Source organism: Pseudorca crassidens, chromosome 17, assembly GCF_039906515.1.
Source record: "Pseudorca crassidens isolate mPseCra1 chromosome 17, mPseCra1.hap1, whole genome shotgun sequence".
NCBI lineage: Eukaryota > Metazoa > Chordata > Mammalia > Artiodactyla > Delphinidae > Pseudorca > Pseudorca crassidens.
In genome coordinates, this window is record NC_090312.1 from 949390 (window position 1) to 964407 (window position 15018).

A 15018-nucleotide genomic window follows, 5' to 3' on the forward strand; every position below is an offset into this window, starting at 1 on the left:
GCGCACGGCCTTCATTAGTTGTGGCACACGGGCTCAGCAGCTGTAGTTCTTGGGCTCTATAGCACAGGTTCAGTAGTTGTGGCGCACGGGCTTCGTTGCTCCACAGCATGTGGGATCTTCCCAGACCAGGGCTCGAACCCTTGTCCCCTGCATTGGCAGGTGGATTCTTAACCACTGTGCCACCAGGGAAGTCCTAGAGTGTTGATCCTTAGGTCCACAGCAATCACTGATGCAGGTGAAAGCTTGTTTTCCCCTCTCTGCAGGCACTGCTGAGAGGAGCTTACATCACTCAGGTGTAACATGAGAGAGGAACTGAGATCACAGGGAAGCTACCAAACTTTTTGACTCAGTCCATGACTGGCATCTGACTCCCAGTGCTACTCAGCTGAGCCCACCACTACTCAGGACACAATTCGTAATCGTGTGGAAGTCAGGGTAAGAAACAGTCATGTTCCAAGACAATGCTGCCCACTCTCACCACCTCTATTCAACATAGTACTGGAAGTCCTCGCCACAGCAATCAGACAAGAAAAAGAAATAAAAGTCATCCAAATTGGAAGGGAAGAGGTAAAGTTGCCATCATTTGCAGATGATCTGAATACTACTGGGTGGGCCAAAATGTTCATTCGGCTCTTTCTTTAAGATGGCTCAGTAGCACTTAATTGTCTTTAACTTCATTAAAAACAATTTCGTTAGCCTGTATGTGACAGCTGTCATATCAGCATGCATTTAAAAAAAGACGTATCAAAACTCTTGAATTTTAATATTGAAGATGGAAGAAAAAGAGCAACATTTTCAGCATATTATGCTTTATTATTTCAAAAAAGGTAAAAACACAACCTAAATGCAAAAAAAGATTTGTGCAGTGTATGGAGAAGGTGCTGTGACGGACCGAACGTGTCAAAAGTGGTTTGCAAAGTCTTACTGGAGATTTCTCGCTGGATGATGCTCTGTGGTCGGGTAGACCAGTTGAAGTTGATAGCGATCAAACAGAGAACATTAATTGAGAGCAGTCAATATTATACCACACAGGAGATAGCCAACGTACTCAAAATATCCAGATCAAGCGTTGAAAATCACTTGCACCAGCTTGGTTATGTTCATCACTTTGATGTTTGCATTCCACATAAGCAGAGAAAACCTTCTTGACTGTATTTCCCATGCAATTCTCTACTTAAACATAATGAAAATGTTCCATTTTTAAAACAAATTGTGATGGGTGATTGAAAAGTGGATACTGTACAATAATGTGAAATGGAAGAGATCGTGGGGCAAGAGAAATGCACCATCACCAGCCACACCAAAGGCCAGTCTTCATCCAAAGAAGGTGATGTTGTGTATATGGATTGGAAGGGAGTCCTCTATTATGAGCTCCTTCCGGAAAACCAAACGATTAATTCCAACAAGTACTGATCCCAATTAGACCAAATGAAGGCAGCACTCATTGAAAAGCATCTGGAATTAGTGAACAGAAAACGCATAATCTTCCATCAGGATAATGCAAGACCACTAGTTTCTTTGATGACCAGGCAAAAACTACTACAACTTGGCTGGGGAGTTCTGATTCATCCGCCATATTCACCAGACATTGCACCTTTGGATTTCCATTTATTTAGGTCTTTACAAAATTCTCTTAATGGAAAAAATTTCAACTCCCTGGAAGACTGTAAAAGGCACCCGGAACAGTTCTTTGCTCAAAAAGTTTTGTGGGAGCTTCCCTGGTGGCGCAGTGGTTAAGAATCCGCCTGCCAATGCAGGGGACACGGTTCAAGCCCTGGTCCGGGAAGGTCCTGCATGCTGCGGAGCAACTAGGCCCGTGCACCACAACTGGTGAGCCTGTGCTCTAGAGCCCGGGAGCCACTACTGAGCCTGCATTCCACAACCACTGAAGCCCACACGCCTAGAGCCCGTGCTCTGCAACAAGAGAAGCCACCACAATGAGAAGCCTGCACACCACAACAAAGAGTAGCCCCTGCTCGCCGCAACTAGAGAAAGCCCACATGCAGCAACAAAGACCCAACACAGCCAAAGGTAAATAAATTAAATAAATAAATATTTTTTAAAAAAAGTTTTGGGAAGATGGAATTATGAAGTTGCCTGAAAAATGGCGGAAGGTAGAACAAAAGAGTGAATACGTTGTTCAATAAAATTCTTGGTGAAAATTAAAAGTGTGTCTTTTATTTTTACTTAAAAGCCAAAGGCACTTTTTCACCAACTAAATATGTAGAAGACCCTAAAGACTCCACACGAAAACTTCTAGAACTGATAATCCTAAAATTCATATGGAACTATAAAATACCCAGAATTGCCAAAGAAATCCTGAGGAAAAAGAACAAAGCAGGGGACTTCCCTGGTGGCGCAGTGGTTAAGAATCCGTCTGCCAATGCAGGGGACACAAGTTCCAGCAATGAAGACCCAATGCAGCCAAAAATAAATTAATAAATAAATTTATAAAAAAGAATAAAGCAGGAAGCATAACCGTCCCAGATTTGAGACAATACTATTGGGTTGGCCAAAAAGTTCGTTCGGGTTTTTCTGTAACATCTTATGGAAAAACCTGAACTTTTTGGCCAACTCAGTACAAAGCTACAGTAATCAAAACTGTGGTATTGGCACAAAAACCAACATATGAGTCAATGGAACAGAATAGCCCAGAAATAGGCCCACACACCCATGGTCAATTAATCTTTGACAAAGGAGGCAAGAATATACAATGGTAAAAGAAAAAAAAACAGTCTCTTCAGCAAGTGGTGTTGGGAAAGTTGGATGCATGTATATCAATGAAGTTAGAACACTCTCACCATAAACAAACTCAAAATGGCTTAAAGTCTTAAACATAAGACATGACACCATAAAACTCATGGAAGAGTACATAGGCAAAACATTGCCTGACAAATCGTACCTGAGGCAGTCTCCCAAGGAAATAGAAATAAAAACAAAAATAAACAAATGGGACCTAATCAAACTTACAAACTTTTGCACAGCAAAGGAAACCATAAGCAAAACAAAAAGACAATGTACAGAGTGGGAGAAAATGTTTACAAACAAATGACAAGGGCTTAATTTCTAAAATGTACAAACAGCTCATACAACTCAACAACAACAAAAAAAACAACCCAGTTAAAAAGTGGGCAGAAAAACCTAAACAAACATTTCTTCAAAGAGGAAATACAGATGGCCAACAGCCACGTGATAAAATGCACAACATCGCCAATTATTAGAGAAATGCAAATCAAAACTACAATGAGGTACCACCTCACACCAGTCAGAATGGCCATCATTAAAAAGTCTACAAATAACAAATACTGGAGAGGGTGTGGAGAAAAGGGAACCCTCCTACACTGCTGGTGGGAATGTAAACTGGTACAACCACTATGGAGAACAGCATGGAGATTCCTCAGAAAACTAAACATAGAACTATCATATCCAGCAATCCTACTCCTGGGAATATATACAGACAAAACTAATCTAAAAAGATACGTGCACCCCTATGCTCATAGCAGCACTATTCACAATAGCCAAGACATGGAAGCAACCTAAATGTCCATTGACAGATGAGTGGATAAAGATGGGGTCTATTTATACACAATGGAATACTATTCTGCCATAAAAAAGAACAAAATAATGCCATTAGCAGCAGCAATAGATGCAACTAGAGATTATCATACTAAGTGAAGTAAGTCATAAAGAAAAAGACAAATACCATATGACATCACTTATATGTAGAATCTAAAATATGACACAAATGAACCTATTTTTGAAACAGAATCTTGGACATAGAGAACAGACTATTGGTTGCCAAGGGGGAGGGGGTTGGGGAGGGATGAAGTGGGAGGTTGAGGTTAGCAGATGGAAGCTTTTATATATAATGTTAATGTTTAATGGATAAACAAGGACCTACTGTATAGCACAGAGAATTATATTCAATATCATATGATAAACCATAATGGAAAAGAATATTTTAGAAAAGAATATATACATATATATATATATGTACAACTGAATCACATTGCTGCACAGCAGAAATTAACACAACATTGGTAATCAACTATATTTCAATTAAAAATATATATTGTTTTTTTAAAAAGGGAAGAAAAAGGTAATGCTCTGTTGGAAAAAAAAAAAGAAATGGTCATGTTGTAGTCAAGATGAAAATAAGAGGTCAGGTAGTTTCAATGTACAGGGATGTTTTTTTGGAAACATCACAGGACAACTTGAGTTACACAGTGCAAATCATTCTGATTGCTAAATCTTCCAAGTAAGTTAGGGTTTTCGGGGAAATCATTGCAAAATGTATAGTTTGCTTTCCCACCTTGCCAAAGGAAGCGCACTTCCTCTGTCATTCTTGCTCTCAGCTGCACTGACCTGGGTGGCGAGCTGTAGCGCCCCTCTCCCTGGGAAGGAGCCTGGAACGTGCATTTTTGCCACTTGCCTTTCCAAGAAGGAGGAGTAGCACGTGACCTGCTGGGCCCTAAGGGCAGTCTGCCCTTTTTGGAAGTCCCATCAGAGGTTGGAATGACCTTTGGGGTCCCCCTCACTCTGGTGACACCATTCTCAGCCATTATCTCCCACCTCTGACTTGTCAGCAGCATTCACACTTACTTTGGATTTTTTCTTTTTTAGTTCGAAGTCTTTATATTTTATGTATTTAAATCTTTCTCTTTATATTATTTCTTCTTACAGTTACCAAAAATCTGATGCTTAGTTCTCTTCAAATTTTCTATTATTTGGAAAATATTTTAGACCACCTAGAATTTGGTGTACTGTGTATAATCTGACATTTTCCAATAAAAAAGCAATGCCTGGAACCCACATTTACGCGTGGAGGAAGATCAGTGACTTTGGCTTAAGGGTCTCCTACACATCAGAGGCCGTTGCACACGAGTGGGCAATCCAACCAGGAGAGCCTGAGAAAGGCTCATGGGTGCCCATTCCAAACAAAACCGTGCCTCCCCTGCCAGTCGATCAGTGAAGGCTATGCTGTGATATGCAGAGCTGTAAAGGGATAGGAAAATGCATTGCCGGTGACAATACAGTCCACCTGTGTCGGGTATGGGGACACAATAGCGTGACCGTCTCCTCTGGAGGAAGATGACTGCGCACCAGGACGTGGCTGGCAGGTGCCAGGCAGCCCAGAGGCTCCCTGAGGGGCAGCGGCGCTCCTGGACCACAGGTCTGGAAGCTTAGTGCACTGAAGTCCACTCGTGCACAGAGAGGCTGGAGGTGGAGGCCCAGGAGTCGGACTTGCCCGGGGGCAGAGGAAAGTCAGAGGAGCGGTGGTGGGGACAGCACTGGGGTCTCGTCTCTGGCCCATCTGGATAAGTTTGGGGAACACTTTTAGTTTCATGTGTAAAAGTTCCTGAGCTGAGAAGCGCCAGTGAGATGGTGTGCATTTCAGGGTCCCCAAGACTGCCCTCACCTCTGACACCACTCACAGGTTTCAGGCTCCCCAAGATCACTCTCAGGTTCAATAACTTGCTACATGGACACAAAGAACTCACCTTGAAAGCTGATATAACATGGTTACAGTGTGTTACAGGGAAAAGACACAGATTCAAATCAGCCAAGAGGCTGCATGGGGCAGAATCCAGGGAAAGTTCCAGAAGTGGAGCTTCCGTTGTCCTCTCCCTGCAGAGTCACAGGCAGCATTACTTTCCTGACACTGGTGTGGGACACAGTGCACAGGTATGGCAACAGGGAAGCTCACCTGAGCCTTGGCATCCAGAGCTCTTACTGGGGCCGGTGACAGCTGGCTGCCTACATGACCAACCTCAGGCTCCAGCCCCTCCAGAGGTCGAGCTGATGCCGTGCAGCCCAAGGACTCCACCATAGGTCATTGTTGGTGTAGACCACCTCGCATGGCCCAAGGCTGCAGGTAAACAAAGATAACTCTTCTCAGGCAGGACATTCCAACCATCCAGGAGCCCAGGACAGAGGCCAGCCCTCTCCTGAGGTGAGGGTAGTCTTTTCTGCAAAGGTGATTAAGAGTGGGTTGGAGGGACTTCCCTGGTGGTGCACTGGTTAAGAATCCGCCCGCCAATGCAGGGGACACTGGTTCTATCCCTGGTCCAGGAAGATCCCACATGCCACGGAGCAACTAAGCCTGTGCGCCACAACTACTGAGCTCGTGCGCCACAACTACTGAGCTCGTGCGCCACAACTACTGAAGCTCGCGTGCCTAGAGCCCGTGCTCCACAAGAGAAGCCACGACAATGAGAAGCCCGCGCACCATTATGAAGAGTAGCCCCACTCTCCACAACTAGAAAAAGACCGCACACAGCAATGAAGACCCAACGCAGCCAAAAAAAAAAGAGTGGGTTGGAGCCCAGACCTGCCTGCAACTACTGTGACCTCAGGCCAATCACTTCCCTTTGTGAGCCTGGGGTTCTGTCACAGGGTCAGTGTGGAATTAAGTCACTGCAGGAAGACCAGCCCAGGCCTCAGTCCGTGTGGTCCACGTGCTGAGTTTGCGGGACTCTGGACAGGTGCAACCACCACAGGGGTTAAGGGGAGCCACTCACCCCCACGAGGAGGCGTCCGAACACTCTACAACCCCAGGGGACCCCGAGACCCACGTAGGAAACTGGGACAGGTTGGGGCAGGCGATTCCCCAGGCAAGCATGAGAGGCCTCACGGCCCCCTCCAGCCACTCCAGCCACTCCAGGAGAGCAGAGAGGCCATTCACCCGGGGGGCACCCATGGACTGGCTCAACCCAAGGACAGGGCTGGGCGGGCCCAGGTCCAGCTCCCAGCAGCCCTGTGGCTCAGATGTGATGTCCTCTCTGGATCTTTGCCCCAAGGGTGTGCACAGGGCCAGGCACAAAACCTAGTACGTGAGCACCAAACATGCACGCGTGAGCATGACCTCACCTGGCCTCCCCATGACCTTCAGGGTGGCTGCCATGACCTCTTTACTCGGGGACGCTTGAGCCTCCCCTAACAGGCCAGGGTCCTCACTGTCTGATTGTCTGACCCCAACTGCTCATCTGACTCACTGCTAGCTGCCCAGAGCTGTTAACAATTAATATCTAACAAGCAGCCTGTGGTCTGGGATGATGTCACCCGCAAACGCAGGCTGACAAATTGGTTCCTGATCTCATGAGCTGAGGAGACAACAGGACACAGCACAGGAGTGAGCTGACCAGGTGCCCAGGGGCGGCCGCCCAAGACGGCCCAGTGCCAACATCCAGAACCAGTGGGTCCCTCTGCCCGTGCTCCCTCCCCATCCCAAGACCGGCTGGACGCTTGGCCCCTGTGAAAATGTGTCACCAGCTCATGTGACCAGCCCTATTAAGCCAAAACCAAACAGCCAGGAAAACCTGTCAGACTGTGTCCTCTGGTTCCGCACGATGAAAACGACAGCGTACCTTTCTTTTTCCAGGTACGCTTCACCATTAAATATGTTTCTTCAGACTGCACTGCCCCTCTGCCCCTCCCTGCCTCTCCAGCCTACCCCCCAACCCAGGTCTTTGGGGCTCCCTTCAAGTAGGCCACAGTCCCTCGGGTGCCACTGGCTCAGGGGACATCCACGCCAGTGGAAGGGACCCCCCCCCCCAGAGCAGGGGTTCTTAGACAACCCAACAAAAGATCATCTGGGCCACAAGCAGTGACAGGGCGGAGGGTCCCATTTAAACCCAAACACAGAAATGCTGTTTCCTGAGTAATCAGTCAGTTAGTGAAGCACTGGGCACGGTCGTGCCCGTTTAATCTGCAAGCAGAGGTTAAAAGCACAACGTCCATGCGGGAAGGTGGAGTGGAAATCAGACTGTGCTCTGCTCAACTTTGCACCCTGACAGGCAGGCAGAGTTTTCCAGGGATTCAGTGCTGGTGACATTATGTATTGGGCACAACCACTCTGGAAAGCATTTGCGTACTTACATCAGTGTCCTTTGAAACGTTTATCCTGTTCCTAGGAATGTGTGCTAAAGACACAATTTAAAAGAAAAAGTTAAAGGCCTGAAGTAGGCACTGTGGAATAATATATGTCCAAATGATAAGTTTTATAAAACTAAAATGTTAATTAGGTAGACATTTCGTTACTGTTACAAAGGCAGTTATCAGGGAGTGATGTCCTGGAAGGTGGCAGAGTAGGAAGCTCCAGGACTCTGTCCCTCCACCTAAAGGACCACTGAGCTGGCAGGAACTCTAAAGTAACTATTCTGGAACTCAAGTCTAGTCAGACGCTTGCAGCATCCAGGAGCGAGCTTGACGAAGAGGGTAGGGAATTTCAGCAAATTCTAGTGAATCCACAGCTGGCCGGCACCTAGCACACCCATCACCTGGCCCGTGGCACACAGCCATGTGGATGCTGGCCTGCGTTTCTGACACAGCTTTGCTGGAGGAAGGACAGGCAATAAGGCCACCATCCTCCAAGCACGAGAACTGTGTTCTGCCGGTTGATTGCTGCTTTTGACCACTGCGGGGCTGGCACAGGTTTGGCTGTCATTGTTTTTGTTTTGTTTTTTATAAATTTATTTATTTATTTTTGGCTGCACTGGGTCTTCGTTGCTGCACACTGTCTTTCTCTAGTTGTGGTGAGTGGGGGCTACTCTTTGTTGCGGCGCACGGGTTTCTCATTGCAGTGGCTTCTCTCGTTGGGGAGCACGGGCTCCAGGCGCATGGGCTTCAGCAGTTGTGGCTCACAGGCTCCAGAGCACAGGCTCAGCAGCTGTGGCGCACAGGCCCAGCTGCTCCACGGCATGTGGGATCCTCCTGGACCAGGGCTCGAACCCGTGTCCCCTGCGTTGGCAGGCAGACTCCCAACCACTGTGCCACCAGGGAAGCCCATTGGCTGTCATTGTTTTAAACACTGGTTTCAAATGGGTAAAAGTGGCTTCCAGGGGGAATTAAAAAGATACTTGTTTCTTCCCCTTTTGGGAACTAGATATTTAAGGAAATCTTTGTTAGGTCACTGGCTGACCACATGGAAAGTTAAACAGAAACTTCAGGGATTACACTTTGAAAAAGTAAGGAAAAGTCACAGGTGGCTCCAACCCTCAACAAGCAAGATGCAGCAACCCCAAGGGGTGGGGGACTTACAATACAGAGTCGGCATCAAATGATGCTCAGAATGTACCAAGCAGAAACTGTGGGACTGAAATGTACAATACTGAAATGAAAAACTCACTGGAGGGTTCAAGAGCAGATCTGAGCAGCAGAGGGAAGATCAATGAACTTGAAGATAAGACAACTGGTTTTTTGGTTTTTGGCTTTTTTTTTCTTTTTTCTGTTGTGGTTGTTCTATCTTGTTGCAGTTGTTTCAACTATATGTGTGTATATATATATATATATATATATTTTTTTTTTTTTTTTTTTTTTTTTTTTTGCAGTGCGCGGGCCTCTCACTGTTGTGGCCTCTCCCATTGTGGAGCACAGTCTGCGGACGCACAGGCTCAGCGGCCATGGCTCACGGGCCCAGCCACTCCGTGGCATGTGGGATCTTCCCAGACCGGGGCGCAAACCCGTGTCCCCTGCATTGGCAGGCGGACTCTCAACCACTGCACCACCAGGGAAGCCCTCAACTATATTTTTATTTTCCGTAATTCTATCTTTCTAATTTTATTTTATTTTTTATTCTTTGTTATTGTACTGCTCCTTTTTTTCTTTTCTTTTTTTCTTTGCCGTGCCACGCAGCTTGCGGGATCTTGGTGCCCAGGTCGGGCCCAAGCTCCTGTGGTGGGAGCTCCGAGTCCAAACTGCTGGACTAACAGAGTACCTCAGACCCCAGGGAATATCAATCAGAGTGAGGCCTCCCGGAGGTCTTCATCTCGGTACCAAGACCCGGCTCTACCCAACTGCCTGCAAACTCCAGGGCTGGATGCCTCAGGCCAAACAACCAGTAAGACAGGAACACAGCCCCATCCCTCAAAAAACAAACAAACAAAAAAAAATATGTTACAGACGAAGGAGAAAGGTAAAAACCTACAAGGCCAAATAAATGAAAACGAAATAGGCAACCTACCTGCAAAATAATTCAGAGTAATGATAGTAAAGATGATCCAAAATAACGGGAACAGAATGGAGAAAATACAAGAAACGTTTAACAAGGATCTATAAGAACTAAAGAGCAAACAAACAGTGATGAACAACACAATTACTGAAATTATAAATACTCTAGAAGGGGCTTCCCTGGTGGTGCAGTGGTTGAGAATCTGGCTGCCAATGCATGGGACACGGGTTTGAGCCCTGGTCCAGGAAGATCCCACATGCCGCGGAGCAACTAAGTCTGTGTGCCACAACTACTGAGCCTGTGCTCTAGAGCCCGTGAGCCACAACTACTGAGCCCGCGTGCTGCAACTACTGAACCCCGCGCACCTAGAGCCCATGCTCCATGAGAAAAGCCACTGCAGTGAGAAGCACCGCGCACTGCAACGAGAGTAGCCCCCGCTCACCGCAACTAGAGAAAGCCCGTGTGCAGCAACAAAAAACCAACACAGCCAAAAATAAAATTAAAAAAATATATTACAAAAAATATATTAAAGGGCTTCCCTGGTGGTGCAGTGGTTGATAGTCCGCCTGTCGATGCAGGGGACACGGGTTCGTGACCCGGTCCAGGAAGATCCCACATGCTGCGGAGTGGCTGGGCCCGTGAGCCATGGCCGCTGAGCCTGCGCGTCCGGAGCCTGTGCTCCACAACAGGAGAGGCCACAACAGTGAGAGGCCCGCGTACCACAAACAAAACAAAACAAAACAAACAAACAAACAAACAAAAATATATATATATATTTAAAAAAATACTCCAGAAGGAATCAATAGGAGAATAACTAAGGCAGAAGACTGGATAAGTGAGCTGAAAGATAAAATGGTGGAAATAACTGCCGGGGAGCAAAATGAAGAAAAAAAGAATGAAAACAATTGAAGACATCTCAGAGACCCCAGGGACAACATTAAACTCAACAACATTTTAACTACAGGGGTCCCAGAAGAAGAGAAGAAAAAGAAAGGGTCTGAGAAAATCTTTGAAGAGATTATAGTTTAAAACTTCCCTAATATGGGAAAGGAAATAGTCAATCAAGTCCAGGAAGTACAGAGAGTCCCATACAGGATAAACCCGAAGAGACACACGCCGAGACGCATATTAATCAAACTATCAAAAATTAAATACAGGGGCTTCCCTGGTGGCGCAGTGGTTGGGAGTTCGCCTGCCGATGCAGGGGACATGGGTTCATGCCCCGGTCCGGGAGGATCCCACATGCCACGGAGAGGCTGGGCCCATGAGCCATGGCCGCTGAGCCTGCGCATCCGGAGCCTGTGCTCCGCAACGGGAGAGGCCGCAACGGTGAGAGGCCCGTGTACTGCAGAAAAAATAATAAAATAAATAAATAAATAAATACAAAGAAAAAATATTAAAAGCAGCAAGGGAAAAGCAACAAATAACATACAAGGGAATCCCCATAAGGTTAACAGCTGATCTTTCAGAGAAACTGCAAGCCAGAAGGGAATGGCAGGACCTATTTAAAATGATGAGAGGGAAAAACCTACAACCAACATTACTCTACCCAGCAAGGACTTCATTAAGATTCGACAGAGAAATCAAAAGCTTTACAGACAAGCAAAAGCTATGAGAGTTCAGCACGACCAAACTAGCTTTACAACAAATGCTAAAGGAACTTCTCTAAGCAGGAAACACAGGAGAAGAAAAAGACCCACAAAAACAAACCCAAATCAATTAAGAAAATGGTAATAGGAACACACAGATCAATAACCACCTTGAATGTAAACTGAGTAAATGCTCCAACCAAAAGACACAGACTGGCTGAATAGATACAAAAACAAGATCTGTATATATGCTGTCTACAAGAGACCCACTTCAGACCTAGGGAAACATACAGACTGAAAGTGAGGGGATGGAAAAAGATACTCTATGCAAATGGAAATCACAAGAAAGCCGGAGTAGCAATACTCATATCAGATAAAATAGACTTTAAAATAAAGACTGTTACAAGAGATAAGGAAGGACACTACATAATGATCAAGGGATCAATTCAAAATGAAAACATAACAATTGTATTTATGCAATGCAGCCAAAAATAAATAAACAAAAATTTTTTTAAATGTATGCCCCCAACATAGGAGTACCTCAATACATAAGGCAAATGCTAGCAGCCATGAAAGGAAAAATCGACAGTAACACAATAATAGTGGGGGACTCTAACACCCCACTTACACCAATAGACAGATCATCCACACAGAAAATAAATAAGGAAAACATAAGCTTTAAATGACACAAACAACCAGACAGACTTAATTGATATTTTTAGGACATTCCACCCGAAAGTGGTAGAATATACTTCTTCTCAAGTGCACACAGAATGTTCTCCAGAAGAGGTCACATCTTGGGTCACAAATCAAGTCCTGGAAAATTTCTGAAAATTGAAATTATATCAAGCATCTTTACCCACCACAACACTATGAGATTAGAAATCAATTACAGGAAAAAAAACTGTAAAAAACACAAATACATGGAGGCTAAACAGTGTACTGTTAAATAACCAAGGTATCACTGAAGAAATCAAAGAAGAAATTTAAAAATACCTAGAAACAAGTGACAACAAAAACACGACAATCCAAAACCTATGGGAGGACTTCCCTGGTGGGGCAGTGGCTAAGAATCCACCTGCCATAGGCTTCCCTGGTGGTGCAGTGGTTAAGAATCCACCTGCCAATGCAGGGGACACGGGTTTGAGCCCTAGTCCGGGAAGATCCCACATGCCGCGGAGCAACTAAGCCCGCGCACCACAACTACTGAGCCTGCGCTCTAGAGCTGATGAGCCACAACTACTGACCCCATGTGCCACAACTACTGAGCCTGCACTCTAGAGCCCATGCTCTGCAACGAGAAGCCACCGCAATGAGAAACCCGCACACCACAATGAAAACCCAATGCAGCCAAAAATAAATAAATAAAATAAAAATTAAAATAAAAACAAAAAAACAGATGAATGGATAAAGAAGATGTGGCACATATATACAATGGAATATTACTCAGCCATAAAAAGGAACGAAATTTAGTTATTTGTAGTGAGGTGGATGGACTTAGAATCTGTCATACAGAGTGAAGTAAGTCAGAAAGAGGAAAACAAATACCGTATGCTAATGCATATATATGGAATTTTAAAAACCAGTACTGATGAGCCTAGTAGCAGCGCAGGAATAAAGACACAGATGTAGAGAATGGACTTGAGGGCACGGTGGGAAAGAGGAAGCTGGGATGAAGTGAGAGAGTAGCACTGACATATATACACTACCAAATGTAAAATGAACGGCTAGTGGGAAGCTGCTGCATAGCACAAGGAGATCAACTTGTGATGACCTAGAGGGGTGGGATAGGGAGGGTGGGAGGGAGGCTCAAGAGGGAGGGGATATGGGGATATATGTATGCATATAGCTGATTCACTTTGTTATACCGCAGAAACTAACAGAACACTGTAAAGCATTTATACTCCAATAAAGATGTGAAGAAAAAAAAATGACAATTAGAATTACCCAGTATAAGGAGCAGAAAGAAAAAAATGAAGAAAAATGAACAGATCCAAGAAACCTATGAAACACTATCAAATGTACCAACATACACATTACAGGACTCCTAGAAAGAAGAGAAAGGGGCAGAAAAGATATCTGAAGAAATAATGGACAGGAACTTCTGAAATCTGAGATGTGAATATGCACGTCCAATGCCAAACAGGATAAACAGAGGTCCACAGTGAAACAAATTAGAGTCAAGTTGTCAAAACCCAAAGATGGAGACAATTCTGAAAGCAGCAACTGAAGAATGGCTCCTCATGTACAGTGAAATAAAAGGGTATTAGATAGTAACTCAATGCCACAAGAAAAAATAAAGAACACTAGTAAAAGGAACTGCATAGGTAAATATAAAAAGCTAGTATTACTATACTTTTGTTACAGCTTGTAACGTCTCCTTTTCCTACATGATTTAATAGGCAAATGCATGACAATAATCGTAGTGTGTCATACAAAGATGTGACCTGTGACAATAACAACATAAAGGGGGGACAGAGATGTAGAGTGTGTTTACACTACTAAACTAAGTCAGTATTATTCCAACTAAGTTGTTATCAGCTTTTAATGTAATCCCCAAAGTAAAGACTAAGAAAATAGCTAAAAAATATACAGAAAAGTAAAGAAGGGAATTAAAATGGTACACTACAAAAAAAAAAAAATCAACTAAGGACTTCCCTGGTGGCACAGTGGTTAAGAATCCACCTGCCAATGCAGGGGACACAGGTTCGAGCCCTGGTCCGGGAAGATCCCACATGCCGCGGAGCAAGTAAGCCCATGCACCACAACTACTGAGCTTGCGCTCCAGAGCCCGCACATCACAACTGCTGAGCCCGTGTGCCACAACTACTGAAGCCCATGTGCCTAGAGCCCATGCTCTGCAACAAGAGAAGCCACCTGCAACAAGAGGAGCCACCACAATGAGAAGCCCGCGCACCACAACAAAGAGTAGCCCCCACTCACCGCAATTAGAGAAAGCCTGCGTGCAGCTATGAAGACCCAACGCAGCCAAAAATAAATAAAATTTTTTAAAAAAAGCCAAGATTCAACTACATGCTGTCTACAAGAGACTCTCTTTAGATATAAGGATATCAAGGAAAAGCCCAACAGAGAGGGTTTCAAGTCTACAGAACATTTAAAAAAGAATAAACACCAACCCTTCTCAAACTCTTCCCAAAAACTGAAGAGGAAGTAATACTTCCTAACTTATCCTATGAGTCTAGCATTACCATGATATCAATGAGAGACAAAGACGAAAAACTATGGACCAATACCCTTATGAGTATTCATGCAAAGATCCTCAACAAAATACTAGAAAACCAAACTCAACATATTAAAAGGACTATGCATGGGGACTTCCCTGGTGGTCCAGTGGCTAAGACTCCACACTCCCGATGGAGGGGGCCTGGGTTCCATCCTTGGTCAGGGAACTAGATCCCACAGGCCGTAATTAAGAGTTCACACGCGGGCTTCCCTGGTGGCACAGTGGTTGAGAATCTG

General features: G+C 45.0%; 1 long non-coding RNA gene across 1 annotated transcript; it reads right to left on the reverse strand.

Annotated features, from left to right (window-relative positions):
• Positions 1–115: 115 nt before the first annotated feature.
• Positions 116–11012, reverse strand: LOC137210543 (uncharacterized). The gene is made up of 2 exons (XR_010936604.1): positions 7879–11012; positions 116–5869 (listed from the first exon to the last, which is right to left on the reverse strand). It is a non-coding gene; the product is annotated as an uncharacterized lncRNA (long non-coding RNA).
• Between the last annotated feature and the right edge of the window lie 4006 nt (positions 11013–15018).